We start from the raw sequence: 22,402 nt of genomic DNA on the forward strand, positions 1-22,402 counted from the left end.
ACAATATTGAAATACGTTTATAAAATCACTACATGAATATTTAGAATTCACTTTCAAGTTTAAAGGTTCTTTTATAGTTGACACTTACCTACAATCGATCACTTTCTGCACACTAAATTTTATTCATAGTGAGAAAAATTCTTTCGACTGAAACCAAGGCATAGACAAAACTTATTAATTACAGAACCGTCATTCTCACTTAAAAATACCGGACACAGCCCCGGATAGAGTTACTCCCTATGTATAGACAGCCCAATTATTCAAATTTCTTGAAAATCGAGTCGGACCACAATCCAATTAATCCATATTATATTTATAATTCCGAAAATAGGTGCGATGTTTATTGCAAATATTACGAAAAAAATTCATTATTCCACCTTATTTAGACTTTCAAAATCAGTGTGACATTTACAACAAATATTATAAATAATTGCAAAGCATATAACCAAAGTTAACTTATCACAAACGCATTTTTAACCAGCAATTATTCTCGATAATGTCATAATATGGCTGCGAAACAATATAATTTCACTTTCCTCTCAACTAATGCGGAAAATGGTATTTCTTTCTTATTTACAAAAGACTATCAGTTTTGTTTAACCACGTAATTATGCGCATCTTAAAACTTAACGTATTATTTTCAAAACATATAGTCTAATAAGGTCGATACGAGTCATTTATAACCAATGACCCGGTGATCCACTTTATTTTTACCATCATTAGTACCTTTTTTAACGATGAGACTTGGTGAGAGGACGCAATCTCTCGTCAAGCGAGAACTTTCACCTCATCAGTCCTTAAAAAAGGAGATAATATGCAAAAATCCGTCCTTGACATACATACGTGCACACATAAATAAGAGTAAGGTAATGCCATACACAGTGATTTATATAATACTTCCTTCCCCTGTTGGATAGGACCTTCGAAAAATTAGGCGACACATTTTGATTCATGGACATCCAAGGCATGTGTTGCTGCAAAAGGATGCACATCCAAAAAATTCATATATATATGTAATGACCTATAATATACTTACTGGCCTGTGTTCATATACATATTAATGAATATAAAAAATATATCCGAAATTATTTCCTGCAGTAATTCAGCCATAAGACAAACCCATAAAAGCATAATTCGTACTTTAGTAAGTATATTTATATTACCACTCGCTTCATACATTGACAATCAAAACTAGCATACGCTAAAAATATCGATTACGTTTTATATTATATGCACATGCCAAATTTTTCAACAAAAAGAAAAAATTTCAAAAGAAGAATAATTCTCACTGACATGTCAGGTAATGAATGAAACTTTAATTAATCTTCAAATATGAAGAATAAATGCAAAACTTAAAATTCAATAAAATCCAAGTAAAAAATAATTTGTTAATTAGGACTTTAATTACAGCAAATCACACGAAGTTCACCTTGAGGAAAGTTACCTTTGGTGAAAGACTTACTAATGAAATCCTACTTTTATTTATTTTGCATGCAGTTAAAATTTCAAACTTAGCTTGTTTCTCCAAGGACAGATACAATCACATTCAACAGGTAACCAGTGCACCGTTCAAAAACGGAATCCATTGGAACTTTCGATTTTCCGTTTTTCGAAATTTTGCAATCACCCTTAAAATTTTTTCTCACTTTAATATCTGAAGATGGTGGAATCATCAAAAATCTGTGAATTTCTGAAAGAATCTTGTGATTTTTGATGCAATCAATCTGCTAAATCAGGATCGTTTAATTCAAACAAAGTACATGAGAACCATCTGCTCAAGCACCCTCCTAGTTTTGTCTGAGGGGCAAGAGGAATGTAATCCGAAGTTCTCGTACTCCTTTTAACTGTACCTGCCTCACCAGATCGCTGAATAATGGTAGTAAGACCTCGGTTCAAGTCCAAGCGGACGGATTGGCTGCATGGTTGGTTTTCGTGGTTTTCCCCATGTACAATGTTAATACGAGTCAGTTTCTCTTATAAAGTCCTCAACGAAGACATCACTTTCCTTAGGCAGATAACTCTCATATTCTTTGACATATTCAAATAAACTAACCGTTTCCCTATCATCAATTTCTAAACATGCTTTTCAGCTCGATATATTTTAAATACTTCCATATACACAGACACAACAATGGCAAATATCCCTCCCTTGCCCGAGCATCGAAGCTGGACACAAAAAAAAAAAGTAGGAATTCATCCGGCTGCACTAACCACATACCATCTAAACCTGGGAATTAAGGCAAAAGCTTAATTCTTGCCTGAAGAACTAAACCCAATGTCATGCAGTAAAGAACTCGACACATTTTGATTGGCGACTAATAATGATCTTAAAGGAGACAAAATACAGAGAGCAAATGGGCTTTAAGTAAAGAAAAAGGCTGCTTCGAATAATTCAAGTAAAGAAAATATAGAAGTGTGGCTGCACAAAGCTGTTCAGATATACTCTAATCATTAAAATAATCCAAATTAAAGAATGGAATGATTAATGTTACCGTCTATGGCTAAAAAAGGGATAGATTGGATTATTCAAATTATGTCAAAATACTCCAGGGATATCTGCCTAGGACAAGGATGTTTTCGTGGAGGACTTCCTTAACCAATTTGGTTTGTATTAACGTTACACGTGGGGGAAAAAAAACCCACAAAAGCTCTCATGCAAGCATTCCGTTGATCGGGATTTGAGACCAGGTTCAACAACCAGTGTTCAGCGGTCTTACTCGGCGCAAGTTGCCTCACAAGAACATGAACAGAATTTTATCGGACACAAACATTGACGCAATGACTCAGGCGTTAGAAGAACATGAAGTAGGAAAATAAAAGAAGGTGAAATATAAAGGTTGGCCATGGTGAGATGCCGGAATGTGTAGATACGACTAAATAAGCCAGTTTGAACTTAATGACATCTGAATTACTTTGCGAATTGTCTTCTATACTGCCAAGCGAAAAACTTTAACGTCATATATAGACTTTATCAACAATAGTATTTATATAATCTAGACCTGTTAGGCACTGCTCCCCAGGGAAAAAAATGAGTCCGGACATTTCCATAAAAACATATCACACAGCATAACGTTGCCCTCATCACTAAGAAGAATGCTTGCTTCCACGCTGTGGTCTTCCTAATCTTAATCTGCGAACAGAAAAAGATAACTGCATACATCATTCATCAGATCATGTGACCTATTTCCAATTATTTACCCTTGTTTCTCAGCAGTTTTTTCATATTCTTACAACAGAAAGCGACAGCAACACCTATAACAGACCTTCTACTTTTGGTAGCTGAGACGTTATAATAGACAACCGAAGTCACCGCCGTAGGTCTTAACCCTAATGGTAATGTTGTTAGATTGCGTCGAACAACCATTACTTCATACAACATATACGTACAAGAAAACTTTGCATTTCTTTTCGCACTTAAAGTCCAGAAAGTAAGTCCACACTAGTTAATACTCCAACATCATTATTATTTGGACATGGTACATCATGTTCTGTAATAGATGTGTATTTTCCCATACAGGCGCTATCATGACTGTCACACTTGTTTATGTATGGGATAAGCCAACACCTTCTAAATAGTTCTTCGACACGGTGTTAGACAAACCCATTTTATCCGAGTATACAGCAATCATATTACTCCTCTTTTGACATTTTCAGCACTCAGAAATCTATATTCACCATGATACATCCGACTTCATAATGATGAACATGGAATAGCGCATACTTTTTCCCCCTTACTTATAAATCTTCTAACGTTTGTAATCAGTTTAATGCTTTGCACCTACATGACGTAAGTAAGTTATTTGATTTTTTTTTTTTTTTTTTTTTTTTCATTTACTGTTCATTTTATAAGGAAAAACTGATTTTACTCATGCTTTTGCAATATATTTTACAAGCATCTTTATTATTAACAATGAAAGAAGAATTAGTTTTACCTACAAAGAAATCATTGCAGAAATATAACTGACTCACAGTTTTGCTTAAATTTTCCGAGAATTTTTGATTGATACCTATTAGAATGAATGTTTCGTAATAGCAGATATAAAATTATAGTTCGAAACACTTTATCAATAAATGACTGTAGAAATATAGCTAGGTAGAAAGGAACATTAAAAAGCCGTATTTTATTCGAAATACTTTATTACGCATCAATTATAATAAAACTGCATTTCAATTAATGTTAATTTCTAGTCTTTTGTTCACAATGTGCACTTCGACAAAATTTCACTACAGCTTCTGATATTATACACAATTAAGAATTATTTTATACTTGGCAAAGTCCACTACAAAGTACGAAATCTGCATGGCGGTATATGTCAATAAACATTTACATTAATTAGAAGGATGACCATTGTTGCCCGTTCATTAATTTTGAACTATAAAGGAAAGGGGGTTCAGTGGTCTATTCAGCGGGGCATGTCATGGTTATTTTAAGGATAGAATTGTGAACAGACTTAATCGAAATTGTCACGGCAACCGTTTTGCCGTGACCAATTTTGTCACGGTGATCGCACGAAACTAGTTGGCCGATTCATCGCATTACAATACATTTCTTACACGAATATCACACAGCACGAAGATAATTAACAGCAAGAAATTTTATTCTCATCCAGATGAGTCTTAAAAGGCCCAATATTACAACAAACCGAACGATACTCTACGAAGTGTCACAATTAAATTATCAATAGCAACCGCCATAGCCTAGAATAATTAAATGCCATATAATATTATCGATTGTTTGGCCTGAAAGTCATACCTCAATGAGAATTTTTAATTCACTTTTCAACGACCGTCAACTATGACTACATAATACTCTGATTCACACAGCTCGTAAAACCTAATGAAATAAACGTCCACTCAATCTGACATTCCACAGATCCAATCTGACACCATCAAAAAAGTAATAATACTTTAAAATCGTACGATGTAATTCGACTACAATCAAGTGAGAAGCTGCATTATATTCCAGCCTATTAATACTGCATCAGATATGACAATACAACCCTCATATTGTTTCCAGCTGCTGCATTCCTTTCCGAAGCAAGTCACCTCAGTGACATTTTTGTAAAGGACCGAAAGAAACGCATCTATAAGTAGTGATTGCGTTTCTCTGAATGTTTCGCTTTCTCGAGATGGAGTCACGCTTCATCTGGAAAATCAAAATTCTAAAAACGTTTTTTATTAAAAAAGATTTGTTTTAATGAAGAGGAAAAATGAGTTAGAAAACAATCATGCAAAGTGAAAACACAAAAAATGCTGGGTTACGTTGCATATATATTTAAATTTAATCTTTGAAGTATCCCGAAAAAAATTACAGTATTTCTTAACGGAAGAGAACACACTAAAGTAAAATTTAAAATAATAGGATTCAAATAATTGTATTTGTTTTACAACAACTGCCAATTATACAAATAACTTCTCAGCGTAGACAAACAAGCTATTAATTTAGCTGTTAAATGAATCCTGAAACTAAGAATCAAGCGAAAAATTTAGATATAATAATTCTAGCAAAATTCTAAGAAAAGTTCCTCTTGTTGCGCTGACGTCTTTTTTATGCAAAATATGCATTTCATACACTTATCACCTTCCCAAATTCTCAAGTGATCAAGCTCCTTTTGTTTCTCCCTATATTACTTCTACAAAATTTTCATTCAACTTTCTTATCAGCATACTATCGTCTACAAAGAAAACGGCACCTTATAGTCATGATAAGAACGGTAAGCAATGCAATATCATTCGCTACATTTTGCTTTATCAGACCTGTCCATCTACATGCTGGGAATTCAATATATTGTTCTACGTACAGTCTTCACATAACACGCACAGGGAATTGGGGTTTGAGATAAACGATATCCTAAAGGAGTTCAGGAAAGAATCGATTACTTTCCTAAGGATTTCGTTACAATTCGGATTACTAGTGGTTGAGTAGATAAGACCCTAGTTATGATGATGCGTAATCTTTCACTTGAAGTTCGATTTCACTAGAAGTCCGATTCGAATCACGGCGCACGTTTCACTAAACGAATGTTTTTGTCATTCCGTTCCCGTGTAACGAAAATACTCACAAATTTCCTCATAGAAAGCCCTCTATTAAAGCATCCGTCCTTTTAATAGCCCTCGTAAGTTTCGTAGCCTAGTAAGTTCAAATAAATAACGACACCTATACATACCAGAAAATGTTTGTGAAACACAGTCTGGCACTTCAAGATTCAAACAATACTCAAAGACAATGTTACCTGTGATTTTCTTAAAGTTCTACAGTGCAGAAATGTAGCTGAGGTACATTATTTCCATCATCATTATTATTTTTCATGTTGATATCTTGAAACAGATTGTGTACGTTGAAGTAGAAACACCGGTGCAGCTTCCAAAATCCAGTACGGGACTTATACGGAAATATTTTTGATGCAATTATGTTACAAAAGTAATACTGGCAATTGATAATTATAGGAGGAAAGGATGAAATGTTTTCCCCCTCATTAAGAAGTATGTCTTTCACTACAATTTCTCTACTTAATCATCCTTTAATGCATTTATGTATTCTTTGCTGAGAATTGTTTGCAGTTATTTTATAGAAGGATTTGTCTTGAGTCTAACACTACTGAACGCCCGCCCCAATAACCTCAACGTGTGAATTCCGTAAATTCTTCATAGTAGGAAACAAATGAGAATTAGACTGGGCCAATCTGGAGCTGATAAGGTGGATGGAGACGTGAGGTGAAGCTACAATCGACAAAAGCATATTGTACAATTGCGGTACGGTGAGGAGATACACTGTCTGGATTAAGACGACTCCTCTCTTAATTCAGTAGGAAACCTGCCAGTGTTTGATGAAATTTCGTACAGTGCTTGTTATTAAACCTCAATTCTATAAAATTTTAATTACCTAGCACCCTTCTTTCCAGTAAGACTCAAAACATTTTAGTCTTCCTTCGTACATAGAAGTCACATTTAATAATCATTTATAAGAACAAGAGCAACAAGTGATAAAATTACTCTTATAAGTTTAGTTTAGTTTAGTTTAGTGACGAAGGACGTGGGCACCATCCCTTTACCGTTATGGTTAATTGGTAATAGCACCACGTCCACCCTTATCTAGAGACTAGTGGGACTACAGGTCATACATTACAGTACTTACGATATCGTACAATATAAATAAACCATACAATTTCCTACATATGCATGATACAGTATATAATCAAACAGGATTATTAAAGCATAATGCTGGTGCGTATACAGTTAAAATGCAAAAGTTAAGATGTAAAATACTAAGTATCGATTTAAGTTATATGACTAAATAATATTATATTATTCATGCATAAAAACCTTAAAAAAATAAAATAAAAAATAAATAAATAAAATTAAAAAAAAAAGAAAAAAATACAATATCCTACATATGCATGATGCAGCATATAATCAAACAGGATTATTAAAACATAATGCTGGTGCGTATACAGTTAAAATGCAAAAGGTTAAAATGCAAAATACTAAGTATCAATTAATTATATGATTAAATATTATTATATTATTCATACATAAAAACCTTCCAAAAAAAATAAATAAATAAAAAATAAATAAAAATAAGTAAATAAATAATGCGCTGTATATATATATATACATAGAATATGCCATACAAAATAATACACATTAGGAGCAGAATGTGGAATATAGGATCATACAAATACAGGATCAAGTCGTGAGGATCATTGAAAAGTACATACTTAATGTGCTTCACAAATTCAGCCATAAGTATCATTCATACAAACGTAAGCATTCTGGAACAACAAAAACCAATAATGGTGTACCCTCATATTTGCTACAATACACTACACTGGTACAGTAATTTCTTATGAAATATTTTACTTTTACATTTCAGAGACACAAAATTTGATAGAATTTGTACTGAGTGACTATTTGAAAGGGTACGTTAAGACTGTCGTAACTAATAAGCAAAGTAAACATATTGTTTTTCATAGGGGGTGCATAAGATACAGTACAATGATCATTTCATTAGATCAGCCCGTTAAAAGAATATCACTAAAATCTATAAATGTAGCATTAAACCAGAGTTTACCACGAAGATTATGTACTTTGCATCAATACATTATGCCTATGAATGCTACACCTGGCACAGGTGTATTCCAAGACCTTTAACCTTTTCCATAACCTTGTTAATTTTATTAATCAAGTGCCTCTGCTTGATTAGAGATTTGCAAAAGGCTTGACAATTTTGCGAAGGGAATCTGATATGTAAGCCTTCTGTAAGAGGGCATTTTTCAAGGTAATGCTCCGGAGAGCCTAACTCTCCGCAGGTGCAAAAACTGGAATCGCTTATTTTAAATCTCTCAAAATAAAGAGAAAAAGGGCCATGCCCTGAAATATAACGTGTCAGATGGGGATTTCCACAGCATCTATCTTGTGTAATGTAAGAAATATGGTAATAAGTACGACGACCAGTGGTACTATAATCCCATTCTTCTTGCCACTTACTGATTGCTTTGAGACGTAGTGCAGATTTCAAATGTGAATGCGGCCAAGGTATGTGAATTTGTTCAGCAGCAATTCCAAAAACGGCCTCCTTGGCAAGAGTATCTGCAACTTCGTTTCCATATTCACCCATATGTGCCTTTATCCAAGCTAAGTGGATGTCATGGCGTTGATATTTTCTAAGATCTTGTTGAATATCTCTAATGATTTTGGATGGGTGTTCTGGATTACTAATCGCATAAATAGCTGAAAGGCTATCAGATTTTATAGTAGCCTTTAGGATTTGGTGGGTTAGCAAGTAGCGAATAGCTTGCGCTATTGCTACTGCTTCCCCGTGAAAGACACTGTTATTGTTAGCCAAATGGCACTTCCATTGTGCAATGACACTATTTTCTTGTAAGACAGCAAATGCGCTCCCCACATTTCCTTCAATTTTAGATCCATCCGTATAAATTACTATACTCGAGGGGCTACGGTATTCTGTAGGCGGGACATGTAGTCTAATGCCAACACCATAATCCGCAGGGTGAATGCTGTCAGATGTTAGTTTGGTTTCATATTCCTCCGAAGTAAAATTTTCTTCAGCAAATGCTATTGGCTTGTGTAGCTGTATTAACATTTGTCGTGCTGCTTCCTCCTCAGTTCTAATATGCAGTGGGAGCAAACCAGCCAAGACATTTATTGCATCAGTGGAAGTAGTAATATATGCCCGAGTTATGCCTAAGGCAAAAGGGCGCTGAATAGTAGAGAGATGCTTGATTTTTCTCCTCTGCATAGGGAGAGCCCAAATTGCTGCAGCATAAGTTACTAACTTTTCTACAACCGTTGTGTATAAGATCTTTTGAATGTGGTGGTTCAAACCCCACTTGTATCCATAAAATTGTCTTAGTTGTTTGCCGATGGCCAGGGTACGCTTTTTAATAGAGAGAAAATGAGGAATCCACGAAGCGAAAGAAAAAAACTTCAAATTCTAAAGAACAAACAGATCATTGATTAGCATTTATGAAAGGATTCACAGCGGATATAGTGCCGCCTCTCGCAGACACCACAATTACACCCTAAATGCCACACGAAATTTATTCAAGTCAAATTTATTTCAGTCTGCCATTTTTCAGTCGCAACTGAAAACAGATGTTCACAAACGAGGAAAGAAAAATACTGTTTGTTTAACTTCTGAAATATAAGCTTAACTAATATGTTAAATTTATGCTGCGCCTTAGCCTCGTTAAATTTTAGTCTCGGAGAAAAGGCAACATTCATCTACCATCTAGAAATATATGCGCAATATAAGCAAGTAAATTTTTCAAATCATTTTACTAGTTTAAATAAATTTTAAATTATATATGACTCTTCAACATTTACACAATTCTAAACTGCATAATTAAATATACATCTGTCTTAATACTACGGTTTTTAGACTATGCTCTTTCTCATTAGATTGCTCAGAAAATTCTTAAGGCAGGCATCTCTCTTCTTAAGCAGATAGTCATAGTATTTATTATATTTTCATAATTCCTTACAATTCTAAGTACACTGCTAGGCTCACTATAGCCTCATAACTTTAGAGTAGACACTTCCAGCGATATTTTTCTCCTTTCTGGTTTGCCTCGTAATCATTGTAACAACTGCTGCGGAAGATAGTCAAGCTGTCTAAATTTGCCAAAATTCCCAAAGACCAGCAATGATAATGATACACATTACAATCTCAATGAGAAGAGTCGCTCCGACACTGAAATGCTCATTTTGAAGTAGCAGACCACAGTATGGGTAATACGTTAAATGCAACCATGGTTAGTTTGGCCAATGAAGGATAACAAAGAAATTACCGATTCTTGCTCCTGTTGTTACTCTTCTTTGGAAAGTCTACAACGAAATGTTCTCGAGCAATATTCTTATAGCACTGAAGTACTATACTCAAAGACTGATCAGTAACACATGATAAATGCAGCGTAGTTAATTGACAAATTAAGAAAAAGCAAGCAGGGAAAAAAAAAAAAAAAAAAAAGCACAGATTTCCTGAATCCATTGCTTTACTGATTACCTAAGGGGCAGCAAAACTGAATGCACGATGATTAGTGGGCAAATTAAGGAAAACAAGAAAGAGAGCAAGACTATCCTTTTCCTTGGAAAGAGGAATTTTTCAACTACAGTTATATGTATCTATTTTATACGACGAAAACGGTATGAAAAACATTATGCCGTCAAATCCTTTCGTGGGAATATATTATACACCAGATATTCAGCGCGGTTTGAAAAGGGACGTTTCTAGCGTTTTAGTGATTTTTCTCCAGTCATTTAAAAGTACAGCTAAAGGGCTGGGCTGAACGCAATACGTACATCGTCATCAGAATGTCATTCATGTGCATTAAAAGCCAATCGCTATGAAAGCATTATTCTGAAAATCAGAATAATATATTATTTTGATTTAAAGAAATTCGCTTTTAAGTGATCTTAATTTTGGATTTTAAATGTTACCATTATTTATTAAATATCATGTTCTTCGCACTTAAACCACATAAAATTCAATTCAACAGCAGTATCGCAAAATATTTAATAACAGCATATCTTTAGAATTTCCGATAGTCTTGAGCGCTAGAGATTAAATTTTACCTCCTTCCCCCTGTAGTTGTTGTCATTGCTCACTTTGAAATTGTTGAGTTTGTTATCAAAAATTTGTTAAAATTTTAAAAATCTGATATAGATGATAAAACAAATTTGAAATTCAAAATTCGGGCTTTCAGGTGCCCATGTTCGGGTGGAGGATTACGTTTTTCAAAATTTCACGGCTGTAGGTACCGTCGTTTTTTCACAATGCGAGAAACATAACTACATTCATGCATATTCTCCTTTATTTAATTTCTTTTAAAATAAAACAAGGCGGTAATATTTAGTGGTAACAATTTGAAACGTGATTCAACGCAAAATCTCGTTTCGAGACTAATAGCCCTTCTGAACAAAAGTTTCTTTGGGCTAATAATTAACAAGAAATAAAAAAATACAGAAGTAATAGAAATATTTAGGCTAGGATCTAAAGTATCAGTTCAGAGATTTCCACTTCGTACTTTCGTGTTCGAAATTCAAGGTGTTTCAGCTTTTAAAGGAAGTGTTTGGTGTGCATTCTGAAAATCACTAACGTCATTCTGTTTATTACTTCATTCAGCACAGATGAAAAGGTAATTTATTTTCAAATATTAATGATATTCGTTGGAATTATCACTAACAAAACAACAATACAGTTCGTGGAATTTTGGGATTCCATGCAATTCCGTGAAGTGGTTCCGTAAATAAGAATTTTAAATAATTTTTAATACCATGTGGATTACGAAACTATTATGATTAATTAAATAACTTTGTATTTCTAATATTACTATTATTGTTTCTTAATTATGTAAAACAGATTTATCCTAAAATAACACGAAATAGATTCGTTTTTAGGAATAAAATTATAATGGAAAAATTTTATACAGCCAGCATATGACCTCCAGACGATGCCATATCGGCGGAATAGAAACGAGCTTTAAGTAAACTATCACTTCAGGTTGATTGTCTATTAATAAAATCTAATTTATTCCTAATTTTATGGCTCAGTGTTCATTATAAACACTACTCAGTTTTTATTATTCTATTCTCCCATAAAATTAATAATGATATCTACTCATATTCCTATACACATCCGTTCTAATGCTTTGATTGGAAAATATCGCATCGATCGTAGTATATCCCTTGGTCATATCATATTTCGCATTCACAAATCAAGGACTTAAGAATCACAAAAATTTTAAAAGCAGCATATTTTTAGAATTCCCGACAGTGTTAAGCGTCGTCATACATTTCCTTTCATATTCGCTATATTCTTTATATTTGCTATAGTATTTCTTTAAAAATAATACACAGCGATAACATTTGGTGGCAGCTTCCTTTTATTCGAAAAGTAAATCTACACAAAAATGAAACGAACATAAAACTGAGGATTGAGGCAAATACATTTAATTACTTCATAAAGAGAGCTCGTCTTCATAATGAGCTAATTTTCGTTGCATTTAGCATTATCCAAGAATGAATGTTCAATGCAGTTGCAATTGTTCTCAATCACATAAATATTTTAAATACGAAACCTGAGAAGTTTCCGACAAATTTCTTTGAGTAAGTCTACTCAGAGCTTCAAGTAAAGTATCACTTCCGGTTTATCAATTTTTAGCCCAAATCTAATACGTTGTTTTCCATTGATATAAAAGTTTTAAACACTAAAAATGAAAAATTTTGGACTATATTTTAATATAATATGTCATTAAAAACTGTCAGGAGTTTCAATTAGAGTATCACACCCGGCTGTCTATTAAAACTGCTACGGGCTTCAAGTAAATTACCCATTCCGGTTAACCAGTTTTACCCCAAATCTAATCAACTCTTGATATGAATGTAGAAAGTTTAAAAACAGGAAAAAGTTTAATACTAGAGGTACGGCGGACGAAAAAAGTTGTCACGCACATACACACAAACACAGCTACAACATTGCAAAAATAGTAAAAACGTTCTGTAGGAATTCTAATTTGGGCTTATTCACTAAAAACTCCTTATTGAATTTTTGGTCCGAAAACATTACTTCCCTTGCCAACGTATATAGGTTGGCGGGGGATAATTTTTCCCCTCCACATTTTCTTCATAAAGTGCATGCAACATTGATATATTTTCATTGCAATATTAATATTTTCCTTCCTGAGGATCGCACGGGTTCTACCAAAACAGTTACAGTTTCAAATTTCCTCTGAATCAACAACGCTTCTTCAAGATCACTGCTGACGATTCACTGATAACCTCAACGGTTCTTTCTTTACAAAATGGGACATAAATTTTCATTTAACCAGAGTTATGACAGCTGTCTTCATCATCACATAAGTTTGTTAACTCAGATCAGTCCCATAATCTTCTTAACTTTCATGAAGAGTCTTTGGAGATCTTTCAGTGGCATTATTATTCACTTATTTTAACCATAATACTTTTAACACATGATGCGATCAAACATGTACTCGTACATTTTTTTCACTCTGCACATCTGAAGAGAGAAAGCAATCCTTCCCTTTTTCTAAAAACCGCAAAGGGGTTCGTCCCTTTTTCAAGTTGGCGATATAATTCTTAACACGGTTTTAACGAAATTTTCCTTATGTAATAGATTTCTTTATGGCATATAACTTTCTTATATCAGATTATATAAAAGCAGGTTTAATATATATGACAAATTAAAATTATGGCAAGAAAGCTTTAATACCTTTTTTGTTGTATTACCAAAAATTTACAAATATGTCCATTACTGAAGATTTTCTTGATCATTAACGCATATACATGATAGAAAAATTACTTCCACTTGAAACCTAGCAGGGACAAAGCTGGGCACCAGACTTTCAGGCAAAATTCTAAAATTTAGGCAGGCACTGGCCGGCAGAATTAAGAAGCTACAAGGATGGTACATTGACATCATGTTAAGATACCTTTTGAATGATATTAAATAACTAACATATATTTTAATTGATAAATACGATAATTAACCATATTATACAATCTTTATTTCTGAAGACCTGTTTGCAGATCTTTGCTGTTTTCAATAAATAAAAGAATAATAATAATAATAATAATAAAACGATGACTCCGTTTGCCAAATCAGCAAAAATTTTAGCTTCGTAGCATTTAATTATTTTAGTAATAATTAAATGATCTGGAGTGAACATGATCTGCAAAACGGGAAATCCCGGCTTATTAATGCATTGAAATGCCTTGTTAATGCATTTCGACGTTGCAAACTCACAGTGTAAAATCCGCCCGGAGTACTCGATCTCAAGATGAAAGAATTGGCTTTGTGCTTTAATCATAAGTGAATAATCCTTCCGGCAGAACAAATGTCAAAAGAAATTTTTCGCAAATTAACTTCCAAAAATAAACGAATTCATTTCATTCTTCTTCTTCATTGTAATTAATTAAATGAATTATGATAAATAAAATCTGAATCAACTAAGGATACACAAAACTTTTGTTAATATATATATATATTTTTCATTACCAATAATATTAAAAAAAAACTTATGTGTAACCACATGACTTCCTTGTATGGAATATTAAATGATATGCATTTTTTGCTGCATTTCATTTAAACTTATTTCCTAGAATTTCATCAGAGATAGATTATTCATTCAATTAATTCGTTTTTCACTTCACGGCAAGACAAAAATTCATAAAAACCTCAAAATATCTTCAAAAATTGATATGCTCAAAACTGAAAGATATAACAAAACGTAAAACACAAAATTCCTTTAAAACAATTAAAAAAATAATTTTGTAATTTAGCCAAAAGGCAAGAAAGCGGACTTTCCGGGCACAAAACTAAATGTTCCTTTTGGTCACACTAGGCAAAAAGTACACTGAAGGTGCAGAAAGACTTAATACACTAATCTGCAAAGTTTCAAATGTAAACAAATATGCCTGCTGTGGAAAAAAAAAAGCCTAAGCAAACTTAACAACTTTTAAATTGTTGATAATTCTACAAATACTGCACGCAGATTAACTAAAGGCATAAAAACCTTAACTAAAGATCAACATAATTCAATCATTTTTAAAGCAAAAAACCCACAATTTACCAACATATAAGAATAACAAAAACTGAGCTCACCGAGCCGAGTAACAGAGAGGGCAACTTTCTGAGGCTACTGGTTTTTGAGTTATGCGAGATACATACGTACCTACAGACGGCAAGAAAAAAAATCTCTTCTGAATCCATTTTAAATCAGTTTTTTATAATTCATTTGGGAAAAAAAAAAAAAAAAAAAAAAAAAAGAGTCCTTTATTCTGTCCTTAAGTACAGATGTCACGGAAAAATTTTAATTGCATTCGATAGCGGTCAAAATGGATATTTTCGTTGAAATATGATACCCGGAATTTTTCGCGATTATAATATTTCCTTTACTTCCTACAAGGAAGAAAATGAGACGGAAAGAGGAAAAAAAAGAAAGCTTAAAAGAACTTACCATAAATATTGCTAAGATATTCGTCGAGGACTGTACATCTTTCTCACTATATTAAAAGAAAATATAAATGCACAATTAATGCAATACCTTACAAATTCGTTGTAACAACAAATATTTGCACACAAAGTTATAAAGAATAAATTTTACGAGTACTTCCTTATTATTACGGCCCAAGAGTATCGATAAATCGCCGATGTCCGAAACCGTCGCCAAATGGCTGACAGCCCTTAGTGTCGCGTTTGTTTACTAGAACTTTACTTCCACGAACGCCCTCTGGCGAAAGAGACTAAAAGTAATCAGTTGAACGGCTGACGCGTCTAACAGATGTATAACGATAGACCGTCTCCGTATAAATTATGCTTGTAATCATTATAACTTGTAAATATTTTGTAGATATCTTTCATACGAATTAAAATTTCTTAAAAAGTTTATAACTGTGTTTCGAAGTGAATCGAAGTTCATTATAGAGACGGATACCGAAAAGAAGGAAAGAAGGCAGTTCAGGGCAGCCCTATTTAGAAGGTAAGTGAACTTTCACTTATCTATTTAATGATCAAAAAAATTTTAATAGTACAAAGTTGATAAAATTTTTTAACATGGCGCCCGAACAGGGACTGCCAGTAACTGCTGTTTTCCTAACTATTGAATCTGTCTAAATTGATATCAGTTATATAGATAATACATAAGCATAAATAATTAGTGGATTGCTGATACTTGTTGAATTGTTGAATATTAAACAATGACGGAATTCATCGATACATTGAAAAGGAAACGCGGCCACATAAGGGCTGCCGTTACAAAATTAATTGGCCGAATCGAAACTGAATTACCAAAAACAGAAGTGAATGCAGAGGAACTAGAAATTTCCTTAGAACTCTTAAATGAAAAATCGAACGAGTTAAAACAAATAGATGCCGATATAGAAAAATTAATAGACATAAAGGATCTTGACCAGAAATTAAACGGTGTTGACGAATATCGTGAAAGAATAACTACATTTAAATACAAAGCTAACAAAAAATTGAAAGAAATTAATATAGAACAACAAAAATTTAATGTGTTAAGAAGCACTGAACAGTTAAGTGAAAGTATTATAGAAAACGTTAAAATTGAAAGTCATAATGTGAAGCTTCCTAAACTTAGGATTCCGAAGTTTTATGGCGAGAGCTGCGAATGGCTGACATTTTGGAACACTTTTTCATCAGCCATACATCAAAATAAAACGCTTGACGCTATAAGCAAATTTAATTATTTGAAATCCTTTTTGGGAGGTACTGCTTATAACACCATTGACGGTTTCGATTTAACCGAAGAAAATTACGAAACTTCAGTTAAACTCCTCACAGAAAGATTTGGAAATAAAGATGTACTGATAAACGCCCATATAGATAAATTACTGAAAATAAGACCTCTAAAGGATTCTAATGACATTCAAAATTTCCGTAAGTTATTCAATTATATACAGAAACATATTCGATGTCTTGAATCATTAAATATGACCTCAGAAACATATGGAGCTTTATTAACGCCTATTTTGCTTAAAACATTGCCCGCAGATTTGGTTTTGGAGTATAATAAAACAGTTCGAAAATCAAATTACGATTTGAGTCACCTAGTGGAATTTCTTTCTGAACAGTTAGTTGCGCGGGAACGTACATTCCAGACGGTCCAGCCAAAGGCGGCGCCGCAAAAGCATAACAAACTGAGTGAAACCAGACCTATTGCGAAACACACAGCTTCGGAGTTGACGAACGCAAGTTTGCGGGGGGGACAAACACCATGTGTTTTCTGCGACTCTTCTGATCACGAGTCTATAACGTGTAAACAAGCATCTTTATGGTCTACTGAGAAAAAAAGGGAGAAATGCAAAGCGAAATTAATATGTTATCGCTGTTTACACCCACGGCATCTTAGTTTTAATTGCACTTCTAGAATAAGGTGTGAATTATGTAAACAACGACATGCCACTATAATGTGTTTTAAAAACGAAAAAGGAGAAATTAAGGAAGAACAAATTGAAAATAAGGCCTTAACGAATAATTCATCCTATGAAAGTGTAATCTTGCAAACTTTAATTGCCAATGTTTACGGAGATGGTGAAAGCAATTTTATACGAATAATTCTGGATACCGGAAGTAGCAGATCATATATCAGCACATTTCTTGCGGAGAAATTAAAACTAAAATCTTTAGGTCAGGAAAGTGTGACTCGTGGGCTTTTTGGAGGAATAGAAAAAAGGGAAAATCACAACAAGTATCTGATTAAGTTAAATAATCCAGAAACAGGATTCACATGCGAAATGGAGGTTTTGAGCCAAAAAACCATATGCTCACATATTCCAAAATTGGAGGATAGGGAATGCTTAAAGAAACTAAGAGGTTACAAAATTTTTCCCAGTGATGTAACTAATCAGAATTCTTGTTTATTTGAAAAACACCCTAACGAAATACACGTGCTTGTAGGAGCAGATTATGTCGGAAAATTTTTTACAGGGGAAGTAAAACACGTAACGGAGAGTTTAGTAGCGATGAATACACACCTTGGTTGGACTATATTAGGGAGAACGAAGGTAAAGGGAAAGAATTTTAATGAAGTTCTTTTATCACTACACATTAGTGACAGAAAAATCTGTGACTTGTGGTCTCTTGATTCTATCGGAATAACTGAACCAGCTCTTTCGCAAACAAAACAAGAAATAGAAAAGGCTACAGAAAATTATTTTATCCGTACTTTAGAAAGAGATGACGCTGGAAGATATCAGGTATCACTTCCATGGCTTCAAATTCATCCTGAGTTGCCAGATAATAGAATCCTTGCAGAAAAGCGTCTGAAGTCTTGCGTGAAAACCCTTCAGGCAAAGAATTCCTTAGAAGCCTACGAAACTGTTTTAAAGGATTGGGTAGAAGAGGGAATAATTGAACCTATCGATATTTCGGAGGCAGAAGAGATCAAAGAGCATTATCTGCCACATAGAGCAGTGTTTCGGGAAAATTCGACTACCAAAATTCGACCAGTGTTCGACGCATCTGCAAAGGAGAAAAATTCGGTATCTCTGAACGACTGCCTGGAAAAGGGTCCTAATTATCTTGAATTGATCCCCAAAATTTTGATAAAATTTCGAGAGGGGAAGTATGGAGTAATTTCGGATATAAAAAGAGCATTTCTTCAGATAGGTGTGAATCCAGCGGATCGAGATTTTCTCCGCTTCCTATGGTGGGAGAAAGGACAGCCTGAAAAACTGACTATATATCGGCACCGAAGGGTTGTATTCGGCGTAAACGCCAGCCCCTTTTTACTCGCTGCCACGATTAACTACCATTTGGAAAATGTACCAAAACATCATCAAGAAATAGCTTCAAAGCTAAAGAAAGCCATGTATGTGGATAACTGCGTAGCGAGCGTGGAATCAATTGAAGAATTAAACTCATTTATCAAAAAATCAAGAGAAATAATGGCTACTGCAAAATTTGACCTAAGAGGTTGGAAACATAATAGACTTAAAAATGAAACTTCAATTCTAAACCTTTCTGATAAAGATTATGAAGATGTTGTGTCAGTATTGGGATTGAAATGGGACTTGTTTGACGATACTTTGTCTTGTCACGTAAAATATGAAGAAAACCCTGTATTGAGCAAAAGATCTGTTCTTTCCGAATTGAGTAAAATCTTTGACCCAATTGGGTTTACTAGTCCAGTTACTCTCATGCCTAAACTGATTCTGCAAGAGTGCTGGAAACAGAAAATTAACTGGGATACTAATCTGCCGAATGATCTAGCAAGGAAATTTTTCACATGGTCATCTCAGTTAAAATATTTGAGACATCAAAATTCCTAGATTGCTTCCCAAAATAGACGAAAGTACCACTCTGCATGTATTTTCGGACGCAAGCAAGGACGCGTATGCGACCTGCATTTTCCTTAGACACAGCGGTGAGAGTGGAGTCACTTGTAAATTGATACAATCTAAAGCGAGAGTTGCTCCCCTAAAAGCACTCAACATACCTCGACTAGAGATACTCGCTTGCACTATTGGAGCCAGGCTCTCTCATACAATAAGAGAAGACTTGAAATTAAAAGAGGTTCCAGTTTTTTACTGGACGGATTCCACAAATGCTCTCTTTTGGATAAAACAGAAAGAAAACTGGTCCACTTTTGTAGCCAATCGAGTAAATGAGATTCGAAAATTGAGTAACTCAGATCACTGGCATCACATTCCCGGAAAGTTTAATCCTTCGGATTTGCCATCTCGCGGTTGCTCTGCAAAAGAATTGAGGAAATCCGAATGGTGGAAAGGACCAGATTGGATTTATCGACCTCCAGAAGAGTGGCCTATTGCAGATGGAGAACATCCTGACTTCGATATAGTAAATGGAGAGAGAAAACAAACTGTGGTTTCAGCCAGCAATAACACGAATACAGATAAATTTAACCTTTTTGACAATATTTCAAAATTCGAAAAGATCATAAAGGTCGTATCTTGGATCTTTAGATTCATTAAAAATGCTACAACACCACCATCTGAAAGAACTCATGGGAGAATTTCAGTCGAAGAACTAAAAGAACAGTGGTTTTCTGGAACTAAAAGAACAGTGCTGAAACAGTGGTTTTCCGACTCATCCAACGAGAATCTTTCGAAGGATTGAAAGATAAAAGAATACGTGCTCTAGAACCTATCATGGACCCCAATGGCCTTATAAAAGTGAAGACACGTATCTTTCAGAGAGACGATGATGCTGACTTTCGTTACCCAGTTTTACTTCCCTCAGAACATCCATTAGTATTAAAACTGATCAAATCTGAACATGAAAGGCTAAGTCACGCTGGAGTACAATTCGTTATGTGAGCTTTGCGTGAAAAATATTGGATCATAAAGAGTAGGAAGACCGTACGCAAGGTTATCCAAAACTGCGTACGATGTCGAAGGTTCGACTCTGATTCATATAAGATTCCTCAAGCGCCACTACCTGAAGACAGAATAAGAGATGCTTTAATTTTTGAGATTATTGGTGTTGATCTGACGGGTCCCTTAATTTTAAAAGGACACCAAAAAACATGGATCGTCATTTTTACTTGCGCAATATATAGAGCAGTTCACTTAGAGTTAGTCTCATCTCTATCAACCGAAAGTTTCCTGCACGCGTTCAGGCGATTCATCGCTCGAAGGGGTAAACCTGTCACTGTATATTCTTACAATGGAACCAATTTTGTTGGATCAAATAATTTGTTTAAGACCATAGATTGGAATTCTATCTTAGAAAATGCAACAGTTAAGAAAATTGAATGGAAATTTATTCCCCCTTCCTCGCCATGGTGGGGAGGGTGGTGGGAAAGATTAATTGGAGTACTAAAGAGAATTCTTCGAAAGGTACTAGGAAAATCTTCTCTGAACTACGAAGAATTGTTGACAATCATTTGTGACTGCGAGAGCATTATGAACAACCGTCCTCTCACGTATTTGTCAGAAGACGTAAAGGATTTAAGAGCTCTCACCCCAGCAATGTTTCTAACAGAAATTCCAGAGACTGGAGTTCCTGAATTAGATCTTTTGGATTCTAAATCCATCAATAAAAGATACCTTTACAGAGCCAAATTGAGAAAAGATTTACGAAAACGATTTCGATCAGAATATTTAGGGCAACTAAAACAAAGCTCAAAATTCATCCGCGAACCATCTTCTGTGAAAGTTGGTGATCTTGTAATTGTGTCCAACAACGAAAAAAGGATAAACTGGCCCTTAGCTAGAATCGTGGAAATTTTTCCATCCCACGACGGACACATTAGATTAGTGAAACTGAAAACTGCACAAGGGGAGATTATAAGACCTACTAAGAACCTCATACCTCTTGAACTCAACTTTACACCTGAGTCGGATATGCAAGTGAGGTGCAGAACTCGACGTATGACGAAATCTCAAAAGACTTGAACTACAGGTCAGTTGAGGTCCATCCTCTGTTGATACTGGACCTCAAGGTGGGAGTGTCGCGTTTGTTTACTAGAACTTTACTTCCACGAACGCCCTCTGGCGAAAGAGACTAAAAGTAATCAGTTGAACGGCTGACGCGTCTAACAGATGTATAACGATAGACCGTCTCCGTATAAATTATGCTTGTAATCATTATAACTTGTAAATATTTTGTAGATATCTTTCATACGAATTAAAATTTCTTAAAAAGTTTATAACTGTGTTTCGAAGTGAATCGAAGTTCATTATAGAGACGGATACCGAAAAGAAGGAAAGAAGGCAGTTCAGGGCAGCCCTATTTAGAAGGTAAGTGAACTTTCACTTATCTATTTAATGATCAAAAAAATTTTAATAGTACAAAGTTGATAAAATTTTTTAACACCTTAGCATCTTCCTCCCCATTTGGCAAATAAAAAATTGTTAACGTTTTGGGAAAATGACCAAAAAAAAAAAAAAGTACAACGATAACACGTGACGTATTCAAAGGTCTCCTCATAATAGTAGACTTAGGTGACTAATTGGCAATTATCAACGATTTATGTTGGCTATTTATCGATAATCTTGCGTCATTTATATAACGAATCTCCCCAAATGCGGGCACCAGCCATTTTAGGCTTTGGCCCCAACTAAGGCTAGAAGCGATGTTACGAGTATTTTATTATGGAGGCACCTAATACGCGACTACCGTTACCTGCTAAGAAGGAACAGACAATTTACATCCATGCCTTCTCCATAATTCGAACCCGGAACCTTTGGTAGGGCAGTCACTTCCCATCTGTGCGGCATAACAACATATCATGCTAACTTTATTATAATTAAGAAATAAATTAACATTTGTCATTATTTTATATAGTATTAAACTATAGCTTAATGCAGCGTTTCCCAACCAGGGTTCTCCAGAGCGCGAAAGGACGCAGGGTACCGCGAAATATTGTTAAGGATT

At 34.4% G+C, this 22,402-nt stretch overlaps 1 protein-coding gene across 2 annotated transcripts in view; it reads right to left on the reverse strand.

The window, feature by feature from the left end:
* LOC118193934 (uncharacterized) overlaps positions 1-22,402 on the reverse strand; it is a 412,362-nt gene that overhangs the window by 292,165 nt on the left and 97,795 nt on the right. Inside the window, exon 3 of one of the 2 annotated variants that reach the window (XM_085818468.1) lies at positions 15,498-15,543. The exons of the other annotated variant lie outside the window; for it this stretch is intronic. The gene's annotated coding sequence lies outside the window, so the exon portion shown is untranslated. The remainder of the gene's footprint in view (positions 1-15,497; positions 15,544-22,402) is intronic. 2 annotated transcript variants of the gene reach the window in all.

This window comes from Stegodyphus dumicola, chromosome 6 (genome assembly GCF_044657685.1).
Source record: "Stegodyphus dumicola isolate Sdum_Otavi_A_Nest chromosome 6, ASM4465768v1".
In the NCBI taxonomy this organism is placed as follows: domain Eukaryota; kingdom Metazoa; phylum Arthropoda; class Arachnida; order Araneae; family Eresidae; genus Stegodyphus; species Stegodyphus dumicola.